At 47.2% G+C, this 20,398-nt stretch overlaps 1 protein-coding gene across 5 annotated transcripts in view; it reads left to right on the plus strand.

The window, feature by feature from the left end:
* Positions 1-20,398, plus strand: part of PTPRE (protein tyrosine phosphatase receptor type E) — a 172,619-nt gene that overhangs the window by 46,803 nt on the left and 105,418 nt on the right. For all 5 annotated transcript variants that reach the window (XM_058544283.1, XM_058544284.1, XM_058544277.1 and 2 more), the window contains exon 2: positions 18,001-18,023. The gene's annotated coding sequence lies outside the window, so the exon portion shown is untranslated. The remainder of the gene's footprint in view (positions 1-18,000; positions 18,024-20,398) is intronic.

The raw sequence follows: 20,398 nt of genomic DNA on the forward strand, positions 1-20,398 counted from the left end.
GTCTCTTTTCCCAATTTCTCAGAACCCTTTGAAGGTCCTGCACTGAACTTGTGAAATTCGGTGCAAGCTGGATTTCCTTAATAAGTGTGTCGCTACTACAATAAGCGGGTTTTACGGCTTCAGAAGCTCCTTTAACTTGAACTTCCATAATGATATTTTTATCATCATCGAATGGCAGGAAATAGATGCTGGCTGCTTTAATTGTATCATTCTAAATGTCACGAGAATGGCAAGGATCTTTAGAAGACAAAAGAAGTGCTTCAATTAGAAATTCCCATGGTAACTAAGAGAGCGCCCTCTTTTTTCCTGTTCTGTGGCTATTTTAAGTACCTAAATTGATGTACATCCCTATGGAAATGTGAAAGAAGCGTGGAAGGGGTACGTCCACTCTGCTGGGAGTTTGGGGGTTTTTCTGTTGTGAACTATGTTTTTTCGATTCCTTCCCGGGTTTTGCAGTAGAAGGTCAGAGCTGGCTCCTAATCAGAAGTGTTTACATTTCCCTAAATTAGGGAGAAGTCTGGATTTCCCTTTCTATTCCTTTTGCAGTTTATATTAAAACAGAAATAAGTACACAATTTCATTTTGTATTCCTCTTACAGTTTATATTAAAGCATGAATATAAATGTATTTTAATGGCTAGACATTAGGGGATCAAACTGGGTTAATTTGAGCTAAGCGAAGCGACCCCTCCTGGGATGCAGTGAGGGTCAGAGCCCAGAAACCCTGTCTCTGCCCAGCACCCACTGCCCAGCATTCAGACCTTGGCTGGCTCAGGATCCGGCCATCTCTCACCTTGTCCTGTATAGGACAGGGGACGCTGAATTCACTGGCAGGGGGCCACACCCCTGGACGCTGTGGTCTCCCTCTTTCTGCACTGGCCCCTGTGCCTTCACTGCCCTCCTCCCAGCCTTAGAGCCGAGGTCCCTGGCCCCAAGAGCCTCTGCAGAGTCACTGGTCCCAGGGTGGTCTGCAGGCGCCCCTGGCTGAGTGCAGTGCCGACGACTCCCATGCTCACAGGGCAGTGAGCATGGCAAGAGCAGGCCCACTGCATCTTCACTCTGCATCCAACAACCCTACGAAGCGGGCAGGCATTTTATCCTCATTTTAACGGGAGGAGTGGAAGCTCGGGAGGCCAGACGCTGAGTCCTGGGTCAGCGGGTTCGCTGCCTCTGGGCGGCGTCCGCTCCCCTCAGCAGGTGTGTTGAGCCCTCTGGACACTTATGTTCTGGTAGGAATTGCTGGCAAGTTACCCATCATTTACGTTTAAAGTGGGTCAGGAGACTGAAGGAGAAAGAGGAGTATGGGAGGTTTCTCAGTCTAATATACTGACAGATATTACAGCCAGAATACATACAGGGGGAAACTTTTTGGAGAAAGCTGTGGTCATGGTCATGGTGAAAAGTCAGTATTTATTAAGCACTGAGTGTGCGTTATCCATGCCAGACACCGTAGAAGGGGCGTTATGGATGCTACCTTGCACATCCCACACCACCACCCGTGGAATGAGGGGTTCACCGGCCTGCAGGATTTTCAGTGTAAAACTGGGAAAGTCTGGGGCAAAGCTGGACAAGTCAGTCACCACCCCCCCCACACTACCCTGGATAGAGGTGGTCTTCCCTCAGGTTGTAAATGCAAATCCCGTGGCTCAGAAAGGTGAGGTAACCTGCCCAGGCTCCTCTGCCAGCAGGAACCCCAATTCTCGTCAGACCCCAAACCCCGTGCTTTGACCACAGCACCCCGATCACGGCTGTAAGAGGCAGTCCCCCACAACTGAAGGCTCAGGGTCCTCCGTCTGACCCACACCTGAAAAAGATTTACATGCAAATCGGAGATTTCCGGTTCCTGTTGAAAAAAAATATGGTAAAAATCAGAAAATTATTTTCAAATAAAGTTCATGCCTAAAGGTAAATAAGCTTGTTCTGCAAGAAATCAGGCTTTGGATGGCAAACAAAGGAACACTCCAGGGTAAAGGCAGGCCAGAAGTACCGTTCCCTTTGGTCGTTCACTGTCTCCATGCTCACGGTCATCCGTCCCCTATCGTGTGAGGAGCAGGTGATGAGGGAACATTTCTCAGTTGACCATAATTGTAAATCGATTTTTTTAGACAAATTAGTTAATTTGTTGCTTATTTTTACAGGGTAAAAAACAATACCAGCAATGATCCAAAATAGTAGATCAAGTTGAAACATCCGTACAGAAAAGTGTACATGGTTCATAAGTGCAGGGAACCTTGGGTTTTCAGGAAGTGAGCGAGCTGTGTGACCAGCATCCAGATGAAGGAATCCACGTGACCAGCCCCACTCCAGCATCCTGGTGCCCACTCCCAGTCCTTCACCCCGCCCTGCCAGGGGAAACCACCCTCCCCACTTCTAACGTCAGACAGTTGCTTTATCTGCTTTTAAACTTTATATAAATGGAATCATAGAGTGTGTAAAGTCTTTTTCTAATGTTTCTTGAACACTGACGATGTGCAAGGTGCTGTGTAGATTTTCAGTGAGTCTCATGACTTGGCTTTGAATGCATCCCAGTTTGCTCTTATGGATGCACGTGTGTCCCCATGTAGGTCACAGAGGTCTTGGCAGTCAGACCTCAAAGGCTCAAAGGCCATACTCGCCAATGGCGCCGTGAGTTGTGTATATAGGAAGGCATCGTTGCTGGATAAATCCAACATTTAAAATTCGGCATAACTGTGAATTCAGCAGAGTAGTTTGGTGTCTGTGTTGTTGGGAGGTTTTCTGAATGCTGAAATCATCTGCACTGTGGGCTCCAGTAAACAAGTTGGGACAATGAAGAGAGGAAGCCACTGTTAGGTTTGGGGGCTGAGGAGGAGGTGGCATTCAGAAGTCGTCCTACATGGCAGCCACCAGAGGAGACCTGATGTCCAGTGAAGGCACAGCTGTCTCAACAGACAGTCCCCTTCCTGCCCCAGGGTCTGCTCAACAAAACACTTGCCCATCCCAGCCATCCGTGGGTCCCGCCTCTAACATCCTGGGAGCTGCTGGTCAGCGTCCAGGGCGGGAAGCTTCCAGCATTTCTGTCCTGCAGGCTGGCATTACCGCTGTTGTGTCTTGGTAGTCTGTGTACTTTACCTCCAAGAAGCGTTTGGGGCAGCTTAGGGAAGGGAGGCTGCATTGTGTCAGAACAGGTCATAATTTAGGTGGATTGGAGTTTGGAGGCTGACTTCACCGCATGCTGGCCCAATGACTGAGCTCCTGACTTCTTCCTCTTTAACTCCAGTTTCTACTCTGTGGAGTTGGAATAATAATAACTGAGTGGTTGCAAGCATTCAATTAAAAATATTTTGTGGCAGCGCCTTGCACAAGTAGGCACTCGATAAATGCCAGCTCCCTTTCCCTGGAGATAAGATGTGATTTCAAATGTGCCTGAAAATCGGTCCTAAGCTTCCTGGCTGACAAGGCAAAAATGAAAACACAATGCCTTATATTGTTCTAGTCTGATTACAAGAATGTTCCCAGTTTTTCAGGAAATATAAACACTTTCCTGGTGCTAGATTCTAAGACAACTTTATTTTGAAAGCCTGAGTAATTCAGTTGGTAGGGTTTGCTACAATGATTTTTTTCCTCCAGAAGATGGAGAAATCATCTTTCTATCTCCATAGCATGTATTAATCCTTTAATTAAAAAATACTAACCTGAGGATGTAGTACTAAATTAAGTATGGAAACCTAATGCCTTGGTGTTAGGATCCACTATGTTCTGTTTCTTCATTTCTTTCACCACCTCTTTTTAGTGGACATCTTATAATAATAACATAAAGGAAAAGGGCACAAAGTCTGGAGTAACAGGAGGGAATTCTTTGTTCACTCAGTGCTCCATGCTGCTGCTGTGTGTAGGGGACATACAGAAGTTCTCGCACTTTTGCAGGTCGCTGTGAGGATGAAGGAGATACATACATAAAAGTGCTGCGTGCGTTCTTGGCATCAGCATCTATAAAGGAAAGGATCAGACCGGGAGCCTTTTCTGCCATGAAGTTATACTCCGGTTAGTCAAGAACTGAGTGGGCTGTTGACACACGTCATCAGTGCTTTGTGACAGTGTGCTGGTTCACGAGTGTGAGGCTTTATTCCAAGGGTTCATGGACATCGGGATCTAGGGTCAGGAGCCTTGCAGGGATGCCTGTGATAGGGAGGCATGGATGTCTCCTTCTCTCCTCCTGCCTGGAAACTCCAAAATTTGGATTCGTTTGCAGCTTCAAGCTGAATGTTGAGAACATTTCAGTTGAGTTATTTGTTTTTTTGTAGAGGAACTTAAACACACACACACACACACACGCACACACACACACACACACACACACATATAAATAAAGAATAGTGTGCTGAGGCCAGCCTGGTGGTGTAGTGGTTAAGTTCATGTGCTCCGCTTCAGCTGCCCAAGGTTCCTGGGTTCAGATCCCAGGTGAGGACCTACACACCGCTCATCAAGCCATGCTATGGTGGTGTCCCATACACAGAATAGAGGAAGATTGGCACAGATGTTAGCTCAGGGACAATCTTCCTCAAGCAAAAAGAGGAGGATTGGCAACAGATGTTAGCTTACAGCCAATCTTCCTCACCAAAAAATAAAAAAGATTAGCATGGAGCCAAAATGTTTCCTGGCCCTCCAGTGGCCCTGGAGTCCACCTCACACACATGCAGACTCTGGACTGGGAGAGGCAGAGGTGAGGGAGCTGAGAAAGGGAGGGGGCCACTTCACAAAGAGGTTCTTGGGGAACCTGTCACCCAAGGGCCTTCAGGAACTGAACTGCTACATGGCACCAAGAGCACCCTGGATCCCAGAGCTCACCAGTGCAATGGAAGAGCAGTAAGGGGCGCTATCAGCATAACCACAGCTTTGCAGATGAAAGGTCTGTGTTTGCAGAATTAGTGGGAATCTGAGCTCCACTCCTGGAAGGCCCTTCTCCTGCTCTCTAGACCAGATGTCTGTCCTTTGTGGCGGCTAATCTCTCCTCCCTCGTTGCCAGTCCCCAGAGAGAGGACCTTCCCCTCTCCACTGTTGATAACTCATCTGTTGTACTTTTGTGTGTAGCCCAAAGCACCTAATGAAATGCCTCCAACATAGTAGGCATTTGATAAATATCTGCTGGTCAACCGATTACATGCTACAGCCACAGATGGAGCGATGCCTGTGAGCCTCCTACAAAGCTCTATTTATTATTCTAAACTCTGAAGCTTGACTATTCTTTCATTAATCCTACTAATGGACACTAATTACAGCTGCATTCATGAATGAGCTAGCCTGATATTTTTCCCTTGTTGAAGATTTTAGGTGGATGATATTTCTATTCATGTCATAGGAATCTTTTACTGGAGAAAGACCATTTCATTTTAACTATGACTGTTTCGAATGATTAGTCATTTTTAAAATAAATCATCCCCCAGGTGAAATTTATCTGGGGCTAGTGGTTGAGTAGATAGGCTTCTATGTCATTAAAATTAATTGACGTAGCAAAATCAGCTGGAGTCATTATCCTGTCCCATATCTGTGACAGAACCATGGAGGGCTTCCTGTCTGACACAAGCAACAAAGATCTCTGTGTCCTTTGTCACATGCAGAGGGCCTGCCCGAAAGTCACACTGAATGAAATATTACGAAGAGTCTTAATATGACACGAGTTGTGAGTTTCATTCACCGTGTGTACACCCCATGCTGACGTGGTACTCGCTGAGATGGGCGCGTTTACACAAATGGTCATTCCAGATGCTCACACCCCACAGAAGTCCACCTACAGAAGGACCCTGTGGGCACAGGGAGTCCAGCCCAGGATGAGGGATCAGGGAACTGTCAGGACAGTCTTACAGTGATAGACTTGGGTTGAGGACGAGGTGTGACGTGAAATTTAGGGATGTCACGCACGTTCTCAGAGCTTCTGTTTCTTCCTCTGTAAGGCAGGGAGGGTTTGGCGAGATGATGCCTGCCTGGTGTTTGACACACGGGGCTGCCATGGGTATGAGAGCCTGTGCATGGTAGCCCTGGCCTCGCTGTTGTCATGGTTACGATGCACTTCAGTTCTCTGATAGAAGGAGCGCCTGGGCGAGGTCAAGCCCACAGCCAGTCCTGCGCTGAGAGCTTCTACCTCACAAGGTGCTTCTTGGGGGATCTCAAGAGCACGTGATTTCCAGTTTAGTTTAAAGGGAAGCAGGTTTGTTAGAAACTTGGCGGCTCTTGAATGAGACTCTTAACTCTCCACTGGCCAAATATACGGGCCAGGAGGGTGGGTGGCTTGTGCAGGCCAGTAGGGGACACCTGCTGGGATGGCCAGGGGACCGTGAGAGGTTTCCATTTCTCTGAGGCCTCCTGTCAAATTCAGGCATGGCCTTGAACACCGTGCAGTTTTCCCCACATTCAACTTCCGGAGCTTTTACTGTTTCAGAAAACTTTCTTTGAATTTGCTCGTGAATCTTGGATCTGAGTTTGAGGTTGGGGGGAAGATGGTATTTCGGTGTCCTCAGCCTTGACACGTCAGATAAACTGTTGGCTTTTTAAGGAAATGGTGCTTCTTGACCACAGGGGCAATATAGGGGAGGGAGTGTCACTGCGAGTGTCCTTCCTCTGGTCGGCTGGGTCACGACCACTTCCTCTGCCGTAGCCTGGGGACTGCTCCTCCACACGCAGCTTGTCTCCCAGGAAGTGACTCCTGGTCTGGGCACCAAAGCATGGGGATGTTCCTAACGTGGGGGGCATTATTGTACAGTGGCCCAGAGCAGGGACCTAGTGGAATTTGGTTTCAGGCTTGACCTCTTATTGACCATGTGACCTCGAGGGACTTGCTTCAAGGTCATTGTGAGGATTACATGGGCCCCTATATGGACAGTGTCCAGCACTGTGCCTGACAGATCATCAGTGCCACCCTGATCCCTGTGCACGTGGTCCCCCCACCACCACCCCCAGGGGGCAAGCAGTGGCCTTTCTGCCTCTAGCAGAGCTGCCCCTTGCATTCTCACCCCCTTGCCCTCTCCCCTTCACAGTTTACAACTCAGTCACCCAAGACTGTGTCATTAGATCATCATCTGAAGCTGTCAGTGACCTCATGTGTGGAGGCCACTGAAGTACAGAGAGGATTCGAGGCCTGCCCAAGGTCACCAGCTAGAAAGGTCACCCAGCTTCCACTGTGCAGTGGGCAGGTCTGGCTTAGGAAGCATACACACAGTGTCTTCCTCCCTCCCTCAGACGTGGATTACAGGACAGACCACCAGCCGTGTGTGAGGCATGCACCCCGGGGTGCATGCAGTACGTGCAGACACACGCCAGCCCCCTCTGCCTCCAGCCTGTGACACCTCCTCATTCACCCGAATGCCTGGGACTAGACAGATTGTCAGAGCAGCTCAAATCTGGACATTTTAAGGTGATTCCTTGAGTTGTAAAGAAAACAACAATTTTCGTTGAGACTGATGGGTGCACTGCCTCCCGGTGGAGGAGGAGGCGTGACCTTTATAGGTGGACAACAGAATACCGGGCACACATCGCGCTTGCGTTGCAGTGTATTGTTCCGGAGTGGAGCGCTGCATACTTGTGCTATAATGCCGTTTCTGTTTTCAGATGAATGCTGCAGTGTTCTTATGTGTGGAGGAGGGATTCATTACAAGTTCACAGAACTTTCTCAGTGGGCAGGGGGAGAAAAAGGTGCTCGTCCTCAGCAGCGCATATCAAGCCCAGAGACGTTTTTGTTAATAGCTCAGTGATGCTTGAATTCCCCAAAAGCTCACCTTTCCTTATGAACTTTATGTTCAATAGAGACATTTAGCTTTTCCTCCTTAAGATGATACACCTCTACCAGCATATCAGGATATTCTCCACCACCTCTCTTGTTTTAAAGCTAGCCTTTTCTCTGTGCATTTTACATGGATTCTTAGTAATGAACTAGTTTAGATGGGTCAGATCAGCCAGTTAGGTGGGATGAAGTCATTAAACCAAAATATTTGAGGGTTTTTTGGACAAAATAACTGGTTGATTAGCAGATCTTTCAGTTGTCTGGTTTCCTAGTTTTCAAAGTCTTCCTTAGAAATAGCTAACAAACTTCTCTGCTCCGGGTACCACTTTCCTGAAAGCGGATTGTGCCATTTTCAGAATGGTTTTTCTCCTTTTCTTATGATGCTAATGTATTTTCCTAGGCTGTCAGTGACGTCCTCCTCTGTGTGTCTGTGGGGGATATTCATACAAGTCACTTCTTGCAGACTCTGAGACTAGGACTCACGTTGAGCAATGACAAACCTTCTACCCAGCGCCCACGTCAGGCCAGAGGTCACCCTTGGTTTTTTCCTTCCCCTTCCTTCCTTTTCACAGACCTTCCCCAGGGCCAGTGTGCTCAGCTGCCTTGATCTTTAAATAGCCGCCTACCCTCAACTCTGTCCCTACTGCCACTGCCCTCAGGCGCACCTCCCCATCCCTCCCCTGGACCGACAAAATGGCCTCTTTATTGCTCATGGATCCACTACCCACGCTCAGTCAGTCCACTCCCGGTCTTCCTCCTCTCTGCAGCCACCGTGGTGACCTTCTTTGCAGAGAGCAGAAAGGGATGTCCAGGCCTGCAGACTTCTGAGCTCAGAACTGGGTCCTTTATGTGGATTATCTCATTTATTAACCCAGCAAGGCAAGGATTATTATCCCTATTTTACAGGTGAGGAAACTAAGGGTCTAAAAGGTTAAGTGACTTGTTCCAAGGTCAAAGCTAGGATTCAAATTATTTGGCATTTCTAGAATGTTCCATGCACACCCAGCTTCCTCACCTTTGTTCATGTCGTCTGTCTGGGAATCTGGTTCTTGAGAAAGATGCCCTGACTCTGGCCAAGCCCGGGTTAGGTGTTGCTGATTCCATCTTTCATAGCCCCTGGGCTCACCGCCATCATAGTGCTCAGCCCTCCGTTTCAACGATCTGTTTAAAAGCCTGACTTTTGGACTTCCTTTAGGGTAGAAACCTAGAGCTTCTGTCAACGTATTTGTCATTACTCTCTAAATCCTCAGCACGTGGCACAGCACTAGCCCACAGTAGATGCTGAATGAATGGTAACCACTGGTGTAGCGCATTTATTCATTCATCTACTAGTGTTTTCTGAGTTGTCGGTCTGTGCACAGAACTGTTTGTATAATAAAGTTCAAGTTACAGATGACAGGATTTCTATTCAGAAAGCACTGAACTAGCCACCGACTGTATCTTTGGGTGAGTGTCTGCGCTTTGCTTTTGTCATCTGTAAAATGTGGGTTGTGCCTGTCCACGTCGTAGGGCAGCTGAGATGGAGGCAGACATGGTCTAATCTTAACCCATCGTCCTGCTCTATTATGTTGTTCTGAAGGTGCAGTTGGAGAAAGAAGACACAGACAGGTGGAAGGAGCGGCTGGGGACAGCTTTCTGCCTCGGGAGCGCCAGGAGGGATAAAGTCAGAGGAGCCTGGAGGGCTCGGACAAGATGTCAGGCTAGATCAGGACTTGAGTAGCACCTGGCGGATGTGGGTGAGATGCGAGGCTTTCTGGGTCAGGCAGCAGCGTGAGGAAGGTGATGAAGTGGGGAAGACTGAGGTGTGTCTGGAGGAAGATAAAATACCGTGTCGTGTGGGCGAGGGACCTCTAGCAAATTCCTGCCCTGACACCATTGAGAAGAAGCATGCTGTGGCTTTCGGGGAGTGCTGCTGAAAGTGGAATTTGGCATCAGAGTAGGAAGGGGACCCCCAGAGTCGGAGGGTGTCCGTGAACCGTGTGTTGGTCACTTGCGGCCTCTCCTTGTCCTGAGGCTCTTCCCTGGGAACTTGCAAGTGCTGTAAAGCAATCTGGAGAGTTGTTTACCAGGCATTCTGCTCTTCTTATCCAGGCCAGTCTGATCAGCAAAAGCTCTATTTCCTTTATTCTCTAACAGCAGTTATTACTATGTAATAATAAAATTGCATTTGTAAATGCTCGTGAAGTGGCACATCTTACTTGTCGCTTTGCCATTTGTACAGGATTGGTGGTAACCAGCATTTTAATTAACGGCAACAATTGATATATTTAAATTAAGAAACACGTTATAAGTTTCCTTCCATTCTGGGTCCACGGGAATAATGATCCTCCTGATTTGATGCCATGGCTCATCCGTTACTCTGCTCTGGGGAACATCGCTTTGCCCTGAGCCTCAGCAGCTCGCTGCCGTTTACAGTTGAGTATGACGGTGATCACTAACAAGCCCTTCACACACGCGGTGAGCAGCCTGGTCACAGGCCTGGAGCCACCTGGTGCAAGGCGGGAACATTTCAAATTTGCACTCTAGAAAATAACACCTACAGACACTGGTTTACTGTCTGAATATTAGAGATAAACCATTTTCTCTGAGGTTCACTGAACGGTAATTAGACCAAGAAAAACATCTTTTGAATCAAATTTAGAGTGTTCAGTTACCATTAGCATCAGGCACCCAGCAAGCCCGTCCTGAGTACCTTTCATAGTCTGAGCCCAATGGGAGGAGTAAAATAGGCCTTGCTCTCAAGGAATGCTTCCCTGCCGGCCCCATCCACCCTGCCTGAGCTAGGAGAACACAGTGTCAGGTAAAGTGTGATCAACGCTCTGGCACAGGCAAGCAAGAAGGCAGTGGGCATGCAGATGAGGAGGTTCTCGGGTGAGGACTCACTCCCACCCTGAGTTGGTTCTCTGCCCCACCTTCTCCCCTGCCTCACCCAGTTGGTGGAGACATCTAGGTGTGTTCAGGGGTTGTCGCTAGGACCCCTTCGTACTCTACTGGTGCCATGTTATACCTGACCCCTAGCACCAACCTCGAGGGTAAGTCGATTTTAGGGAATCATCTGGAATGTGAGAAGGTCCTCAGGCTTGGTTAGGCAGCAGCAGGTTTGGCATCACAGTGTTGTTTGGCACTCCTTCGGAGCACCAGGAGATTCATTTATCTGTTCAGCAAGGGGCTGTGGACACCTCCCCTGGGCCAGACTCTACTCTAACACATGGGATATTTCTCTCCAATTTTAGTAGGAAAAACATGGCCTGTGTATACATTATAAAATTATATCTGCAAGCCAGTGAGTCTACAAAAACAGACTGAGAAACCAGCTGTGGTCAGCTGGTCCCCAGTTGTTCCATTAATGGTTAATTTGTATTCCCGTCCTTTTATGCCATGTAGTACCTACCAGCAAACAAACAGTAGTGGAGAAAAAGCAGTGATCAATTTTACCTACTGACTTTATTTTTCCGCAAACTGGAGAATGATGCTGTTGTGTGGTGTTTTTAGGTGGCAAGTCCTAACCCAGCAGGAGGAGCCTAGGTTTCCCCGAGAGAGGTGCCCATTCTCTACACAGGACCCTGGGGCCCACGGGGGTGGGAAAGGGAATTGGCCGGTGCGGTCTTGGGACATGGGTGAGCATGACTCGGTTTACTCCAGTCAGATGGGCTGGGATGAGGGGCACAAAAGCCAGCACCCAGGAAGTGAGAGGTCTGTGGGGCCAGAGTTCAAGGTGGGACCCTGTTTTGTAAGAAGAGTGTGACAAAGTGAAGCAGGCTCGGTCACAGGTGTGTAACTAAAAGCAAGCGTGAGGAGGGGCAGACTCATAGATGACTCCATTATAAAGAGGTGGACCTCCAAGGAGGCGGGATGACTGGAGAAACATCACCTGCTGACAAGCCACAGGGCTCCTGGGTTTTCTCGATCTACAATAAGTTTTCATTCTACACTATTACAGACCAGGTAGAACCATCATTTATATAGCAGGGATTACCCATTTTTGACAGTTCTGGTATATTTCCAACAATAGCCACATTTTCCCCTCATGGAAGTTTTTGAGGGAAAATGTGAAATCTGCACCCCCCCCCCCAACATTAGCAGAGTCAGGGGCCCTGGGCATTTTCCAAGGCAGAGACAAGGCAGACAGGAAGCTGGATCCCCCATGTCAGGACTGGATTTTGAACTTGGGTGGGAGTGAGTGTACGGGGGAGCCAAGGGCCCAGAGGCTGCAATTTGCTGGGACTCGGCCCACTTTAGTCCTTTGGGTTCCTCCTGGGTGGGCTGGGTGGGGTGGGGCATGGGGAGCATGTACCTTACATGTGGGAACAGGTGCACTTCAGGAGTCCTGTCTCTGTCCTCCGAATCTCCTCACCTGTCCCTTGATGCTCAGAGTCTCCTTGCAGGGCTCCAAGTCCTGGCTCTGCACGATTAGAGAGAACGAGAGTCACTGAGGTAACACGTGGACATGTGCACACACGAGGACAGTCAAGCCTGCCGTGGAATGCTGGCTAGATGGGTGATGAGTGAGAAGGAAGGAAGGGAGGGATCCGAGGGCGAGCTGTGGATCCCGTAGACGTGCCTTCCTCTTGCCTTCAGGGCCTGATAACCTCCAGCAGAGGCTGAGCTGAGTGTGCTGTGGGCACCAGGCTCACAGCCCTGGGTGAGCCACCCAGCTATAGGTTGACCTGGGGACATGCACAAACCCCCTAGCCCGGGTGAACCCCACAGCCCAGGAAAACCCCATAACCCAGGTGAACCCCACGGCACAGGTAAACTCCACAGCCCAGGTGAACCCCACAGCCCAGGCAGACTCCACGGCCCAGGAAAACCCCACAGTGCAGGAAAACCCCACAGCCCAGGTGAACCTCACAGACCAGGTAAACACAGGCCAGGTAGAGGGCCCTTTGTCTTCTAAGTACTTAGGGCAGCCAGTTCCATTCCCTGGGAACTCCAGCCTGGAGTTTTATTTGTGCCCTGGAGACCCACTGCACTGCCTGGCAGAGGCATGCCTCTGGCAAGTTACTTTTTCTCTCTCAGTCTTCCCATCTGCAAAGCTGGTCTAAAACAGACTCTTCATTGGAGCACTGGGAGGATTCCATGATCCCTGTAAGTGCTTAGCGGGATGTCTGGCTAAGAAAGCACTTGGCAGGGTACCTGTCCTCAGGGCGGATGCTTTCTCCAAGGATCTTTTCTTGTGTGGCTGTTCAGACCATCCCTGCCTCAAGCACTAGAGCCTCCCCAAAGAAGCTACTCCTGAGGTGAAGACTTTTTAAAAGGTGACAGTCACTAACTGTCACTATCTGAGAAATGCCAAGATGTGGGCATGGGAATGAATAACACCCTAGTTGGGCACAGGAGGACGAGGCCAGGGACCCCCTCACCTTGCACCTTGCTCATGCTGGGTTTGTGCTGGCATCGTGCCTGTTCTAAACCTGGGCAGATGGCCTGCGGGAGGAGAGTGCAGGGGAGGCCACCCTCCCCTCTGGGGCTGGGAGAGCACCCCTGCACCTCGAAAGGGAGCACAGAGAATCAAAATCCTGTGTTCCTAAATTCCATGGTGATGGTGGTGGCATAGACAGAAGTGGAAGTATGGAAGCCAGCAGCCATCTGTACTTGCAAAAATGGAGTCATGTGCTTTGCTAATCTGCGTAGTTTCCTAGTCCAAAGAGGGGATCCTCAACCACAGGTAATTAGAGAGGTGCTGTTACGTGTCCTTTGGGGGCTGGGGAATATGCTCCAGAAAACACCCTCGAGAAGCAGGCAGGGGTACACATGGATCTTTGCTGAGCAGCTGCCCATGAGTAATTCTTAAAAGTTGCCAAATGTTTGGAAAGCCAGCTTGGCGCTCATAGATTGACAAAATGAGTGGTTGAGAAAATGGTCTTTTTTCCAGCCTTAGCAATATTGATTTAAGGATCCCTCTCCTCCCCACCATTTGTAGGTGGCTTGCTGTGGCTTGGGCAGAATAAGAGTCTACCAAACTCCTCATCATTTAGGGAGGTTTCCCTCCCCCAGTGAGTTCAGTGGCTCCTTCCAGCCTTTCTTCCATGCATTAGAAAATACGGAAATTAGCTTTGCTGATGCCTAGAAGGTAAACAAGGAAACTGTGAGACTTAGCAGAGGATGAGATCAGTGAGAATCTGAAGCCCAGATGATTCAGAAGCGTTTTGCACTCTCCCTGATCCCTTGAATTACCTCCTGAAAGCAGAGTGACCTTGTTCCCTGACAAAGTGCTGAGGCAGCCCGTGGACTATTGCCGAGGTTTCATCCACTGCATTTAGTGAATGAGATGGGGTGTCTGTTGTTTTCTTGTGCGTGGTGTTTTTCCTGCTCTTTGGACGATCCATCTAAGTTAATCATCCTAGTCATCATGCTTGAGTGTTGCCATGACTGAGAGTGAATGACACGTCTTGCTATTCCAAGTGCTCTGACCAATTGATCAGGACAACTCAGTGTCTTTTGGGGAGCGTGGGAACCCAAGAGAATGCAGCCGGGATAGAGGAGCTTCGCTCTGGGGTCTGATCACTCCTGGGAAGATAGCTTCAAGGCCAGAATCCAGAGTCCATGGTGTTTAATTGCATGATTTGGATTTTTGTTTGTGTGCCCTTGCTTTATAAAATTTTAACCTGTCATAAAAAGTTCACACTTTAGATATACTATACGTGTATATACATATGTAAGCATTTTAAAGTAAAATGTAAATATGCAAAATTTTTTAAATGCTGCTTCCCATTTAAAAAAGATAGCTTGTAGATACACCGTCAGCAACATCCATTCCACCCACTCGAATGTTTATGATGCTTCAGGCCAAGGGTGCATGTAAGAGACATTTTATTTTTGTCTGAGTTGGGAAAGATTGCCTAGTTCTGTCCATCTCAGAACTTGACAAGTCAGAAATAATTATAATTTTTTCTTTAAATAGAACAGTTCCAATGGGTTGATTCTAAGTGAGTGCTGTAGTTTTAGTTTCTTCTTTGCAAGTTTGGATGCATGATAACGTCTCTGGGTCTTCCATATCTTGTGAGGATCGGGACCAAACCCTGCAGCCCGGCCACCACTTCCTGCTGGCCCGCAGCCCGCCTGACCTTGCCCGCCTCTCCTCCCACCCCAGGGTGGATTTCCCCTGTTCCATGTCCTCACACCTCCTCTTTCCCAGGGTTGGTCGAGCTGGGTGTCCTTCCCACCTCTGCTCCCTGGAAGCAGAGTGGCTGCGCCTGTGTGGTCTGGGGACAGCCTGCCACACCTCCACGGTCAGGCTGCTCCAGGCCTCTGTGAGCCAAGCCACTCCTGCAGACCTGCTTCTCCCCACAGGAGGCATGTGGCCAGCTTAGGCTTTTCCAGATCTTTCTGGCACATAGACCACAGTGCAGCTCTTTCTAGAGTTAGAAGGGATTTTTTGGAATTCTCTTGTATCCATGTCACCCTGAACAGAATGTGCTTCATGAGCCCTCCTGCTGGCAGGCAGTGCCCCAGACACCAGGAATGTAAAGAAAAGGAAGGCAGTCTCTGAAGGAATTACAGCTTCCCTGGGGGGGATGGAGACACAGAAAGAAGAAACCGAGCAAACAAAAGTCAACTACAGCATGGGCTGGCTTCCCCTGTGCACCCGCCAAGCATGGTCTCAGCAACCCTGAGCTAGCATCCCTGCTGTCCTGCTCCCTTGCTCTGAGAGATGCTGGTCAAGGAGCTCACCAAGCCTGTCTTCTCATCCTTAAAATAGGACTCCTCTGGCCCCTAGGATTGGCTGTGGGCTGTGGGAAAGATACTGTAAGTGGCCACCGAGGCACTTGACAGGCCCAATACATCTAGTAGCTTCTCTCCTTCCTTTTTCTGGGGGACGATGCCATTGCAGATAAGACCAGGAACCTCTCCAGTTGTGTCACTGTGCTGTGCAATCTCCTCGGTGACAAACCCCCTCCTGAGAGGAATGGATCGTCCCTGGGAACCAACCTCCCTCATCCCCATTTTGGTAACGTGCTTATTTCACCTTTTTGAAGGTTTTGCTCAGTATTGCAGTACCCATCTCCATCAGGGACTTTATCACGCGATAAAGGTAGACTTTAGAGGATCTTCTGGTTGCTCTAATTCTGTCCTTAGAGAAACTGATAGTTGTAGTTTCATGCTAACATGTGTGAGCTCCAAACCAATACAATATGTGATCTATTTGTAGAGCCCGCTGTTCCATGCATTCTTGCTTTGTTTAAAAAAAATGAGTTCAAAGTTTAATTCAAAATTATTATCTGTGTTTGATTAGGATTTGGTCAGTTATGCTTATTCATGTATTTAACCAGCCGTTGACAGAGTGCCCACCGGCTTCTACTCCCGACTGGCTTTTTTCCTGGTGGTTTTTAGTTTGGTTTGACTCAAGCCTGCAGCCCTGCTTCTGCATAGGATGTGCTTCTGCATATCAGTGGGTTTTATTTTATGTTAAAAAGACTCAACATTACATTGGAAGGTAGCTTTGAGCATTTCTATTAATCCTTCTGAAATATTGGGGGTGCCTTCTACTCCTGGCTTCTCCCCATGCTTGGTCCCAGGCAAACACCACAAGTCATTCTTTCCAGCATTTTCCCAAGTTCTTCTGGGATTGGAAGGCGTGGACTCTTGTAATAAGTTATTCCTACAAAAAAAGTAGTTCTCCATACCTCTGATGATCACCTCTTGCCCAACACTCCATGTCCCCCTCAATTTCCTGCCATTTGCTTTGAGTTATACTGGGCTCCTCTGCACTCTGGGACTCTGACTGTGTGTGTTACTCAGATTGATCCTCAGTTACTTTTTTGTAGATTCTTTGGAATTTTCTGTGTAGATAATCATATCTTATGAGAATAAAGTCTTATTTTTTCCTTTCCAATTTTTTTGTCTTTCATTTCTTTTTGTTGCCTTATTGCATTGAGTAGGACCTCCAGTACAGTGTTAAATATGAGTGGTGAGAGTGGACATCCTTGCCTTGTTCCTAGTTTTGGAGGGGGAAGCATTCAGTCTTCTACCATTAAGAATAATGTTAGCTGTAGATTTGCCTAAGTAGATTTAAAATTCTTAAATATTAGAAGAACTATTTCTCCTACTTTTTTGGCTTCAAACTTACTTCACAAGTGAGCTTTTTAATTAGTGCAACAACTTTTTATAATTGTGTGCTGTAGACTATTGTCTTTGGTTTAGAATATCTCGCCTGGCCACAACTAAGAAAAGAAGTAATCTATTTTGGTGCAAAATACCATGTACTGCATTAGCTATTTAACAATAGTGATGATCAGAACATGATTCCACCCTCTAGCAGTGCAGATGTGCGATGACAACTGAGCATGGTCTCCAGCCGCAGGTAGATGCAGGCTAACAGCTCTAGTGTGAGGCTGCCTTACTGGCCACTCATATGAGAACAAGACGGTCATGTCTGCTAACTAAGCAATGGGTCGACAAGAAGTGGCATATCCATATAATGGAGCAGTATTTGTCCATAAAAAGGAATGACATATTGGCACATGCTACAACATGGATGAACCTCAAAAACATTATACTAAGTGAAAGAAGCTAGTCGCAAAAGGTCACATATTGTAGGATCCCATTTATGTGAAATGTCCAGAACAGGCAAATTCATAGACAGAAAGTAGATTACTGGTTGCCAGGGGCCAAGGGGTGGGGAGAGGAGGGACTGCAGAGCTAATGAGAATGGGCATGGAGTTTCTTTTGGGATGATGAAAATGTTCTAAAATTAGATTATGGTGATGGTTGCAAAACTCTGTGATTCTGCTAAAAAACCATGGAATTGTACATTTTAAACAGGTGGACTTTGGTATGTAAATTGTATCTCAATAAAGCTGTTAAAGACAAAAAGAATGTGAGAACTAAATTGATGGGGAATGAGCAAGCTGGATAATGATTAAGCTGGAAAACTGGGGTCGCGGGTCACCCAAGCAGTTTTAAGAGGCTGTCTCTGGGAATGATGGGCTGAGGGGACCACTTCACGGGGAGGGGGCTTTGTAGGTACAGAAGAAGCAACTGACTGATGGAACACCTTGGGGGCTAGACACCAGGCACTGCAGATCTAGGTCAGCCCCACCATCAACTGACAGCCAGAGATTACAGGAGAGTTTGGGGCAGGACACATTTGAAAGCTGATGATTGCAACAAAAAGAGGTTATTGTCATCTAGATAAAAAGGCCTCAAGAAGACCTTGAACAATGAAGCCAAAATGGGCACATTCCATTAGTACTGTAGAGAAAGAAGTGGCAACTAACACCTGTTAAGCAGAAAACTAAATCTTTCTTTTTTTTCTTTCTTTTTCAGACTATAGCCTTCGTTTTCCCTTGGTGAGTAAAAAACTTTTTAAAAATTATTTTTGCTGTGTAGTTACCTAGCTAGAAAAAAATGTGTGGGACTTAATTATTAGAGAAACACTGTCTTCTAGAGAAAGAAGGCCATGTGGTTAGCGTGTTATATTTGAATTTTATGCCTTAACTTGCTTGAACAGGCTCGTATCACACTTTTTGTTACATCATTTTTTCTTTCTTTTGCATCTAAAATCTGGCTAAGCTGTTCAGTATCCTGAAATGTATTGTTGAGAACACAATTTCCACATTCTTTCCTTTCTCCGACTTGTCCTTCCTTTGAAGGGGCCTTGCCGTAACTCAGTGGCACACACGCGACAACTGTTAGGGAGCACAGTGGCACATAGCTGCATTGATGCTAATTGCTTCTTAAATTGATCTGCTGTGGGGAAAACTGCTGAAAAGGAGCTTTTCTGGATTGCGCTTTTGGTAAAAAAAAGTGTCGTCATCACATAATTTTTTGCCTTTGGAGGTCCAGGCAACATTCCATGGTCTTGATGTTCTAGTGCTTAGAGAAAGAAACACCATCTCCTTTTTGTGTTCTACTTAATCAACTTAATGGTGTTAAGTTCCCTAAAGAAGTTGAGAGAAGGAAATCTAAGAGCTTTTGGGGTGGCTGCAGCATGTGGGTAGGTAGCGCATGGTCTGCTGTGGTGTCCATGCTTACCTCTAGTGCGTGTTCTAGGAAGTGGGCATCGAGGAAGCTGTATTTCTTAAATGCGTTATCTTGTTTGAAATACTTTGACTCTGCTATGAATTATTTTAAAGTCAGTGGGTCAGTTATTTTGCCCTGGCTGGCCCACTCTTTTAGGGGGTGTTCCCTTTGTGGCACTATTGCATCTGGGCATAAATGCTTATGGTTATTCCTGGTGTGATCAAATGCGTTTTGGGTGCATGGACTGTTTCTCCCTATCCGAGTAATGCCAAATATAGTCAACGATTGATTTATCAGGATGGAGACTAGAAAAGCTTCCATTTGCTACCTACTAAACCAATTTTGTTGTCCATGTTCTCCATCACACCATCATTGGATATTGTCAACTCTGAATGGCATGATCTGCTTGGGCAAATGTCAATGGTGTGATCAAAGAGAAGGGTCATTATTAGAATAATATGAATGGGATAGAGACTTAATTACAGGAAGTCTGCAACTCCTTATTGCCTCAGAATCCTAAGTAAGAAGTATTGACTCGTTCATATCAGTTTGAATGGATATTAAACATGGTGTTCATCAAAAGCAGTGGAGCCCATGTGGAATGAGACATTTGAGGGTCAAGCCCACAGACTCATATCGTTCCGAAATACAAAGTGCAGATTATGATTTGTTAAAAGTGTCTGAGCTTTCCCTTCCTTGGCTCTCTGATCAGCACCGGCCCCTCCACACTCAGTCTTGCCATCCACCCACTCTAGGATTTCCTGGCCTCTCGGCAAGTTGATCTGCTGCATGATATGAGTGGGTCGGCAGCTCTCTCAGCTGAGTGACCCTATGACATGTGGTTCCAGGGCTCCCCACCTCCCCAGCGTTGTCTCAAAACCAGCAACAGATTCAGAAGTTCGTACCCTGTCCAAAGGGAACTGAGCATTTGTCCAGGAGTCGACTTCTGACTTCCGTGTCCACCATAGGCACTTGGTAGCCAAAGCAGCTTTAGGCAGCATCTTCCTCCACCTAGTTCCATCCTTTGCTTCCATTTCAACAGGAAAATAAAGTTCTCCTTTAGGAAGCTGTATGTTCTTAGACTAAAAGTGCTTCTGATTTCAGGAATCCTCTTCGGTGTGAGGAAATGATGTTCGAAGTGTGAACCTCCCCATGGTGGCTACCTTATCAGCTGCCTTTGTTGGGTGTCTGCCCCTTGGGCATCAGGGTAGAACATAAGATTGGTCTTTTAGCCCATGGCATTTTCATTGCTAAACATTTGAGACTTGTCCCAGAACTTCAGGATTTCAACTAATAGAAAGGAATTTATTTCTAATTTGTAAGATTGGAAACTTGCTTTTGAGTCATTTAGAACTAAATAAGTAGCTCACTCTGGGCAGGGCAGGAGAGAGTAAACTTCTCCAGGTTGGAGACTGTCCCGAGCCACTGTCCACACACAGTGGGCTGGCTGCAGAGCAGGAGCCCAGTCAATATCTGCTGAGTGAACACAGAAACCTGAGAGAGCCTCCTTTCCTCTCATCTCTCAGTCACTTCCTAGGATTATTGTGACGTTTAAGAGATAACCCAAAGTAAGCATTTAATAAAATTGTCATTACTAACATCATCAAAATTATGGCAATTGTTTCTGACTTTTAAAGGAGGCATTTAACTGGGTAGTGACGTATATGCCGATACTATAATGGATATCAAAAGGAATTCCCTT

This window comes from Diceros bicornis, chromosome 6 (assembly GCF_020826845.1).
Source record: "Diceros bicornis minor isolate mBicDic1 chromosome 6, mDicBic1.mat.cur, whole genome shotgun sequence".
In the NCBI taxonomy this organism is placed as follows: domain Eukaryota; kingdom Metazoa; phylum Chordata; class Mammalia; order Perissodactyla; family Rhinocerotidae; genus Diceros; species Diceros bicornis.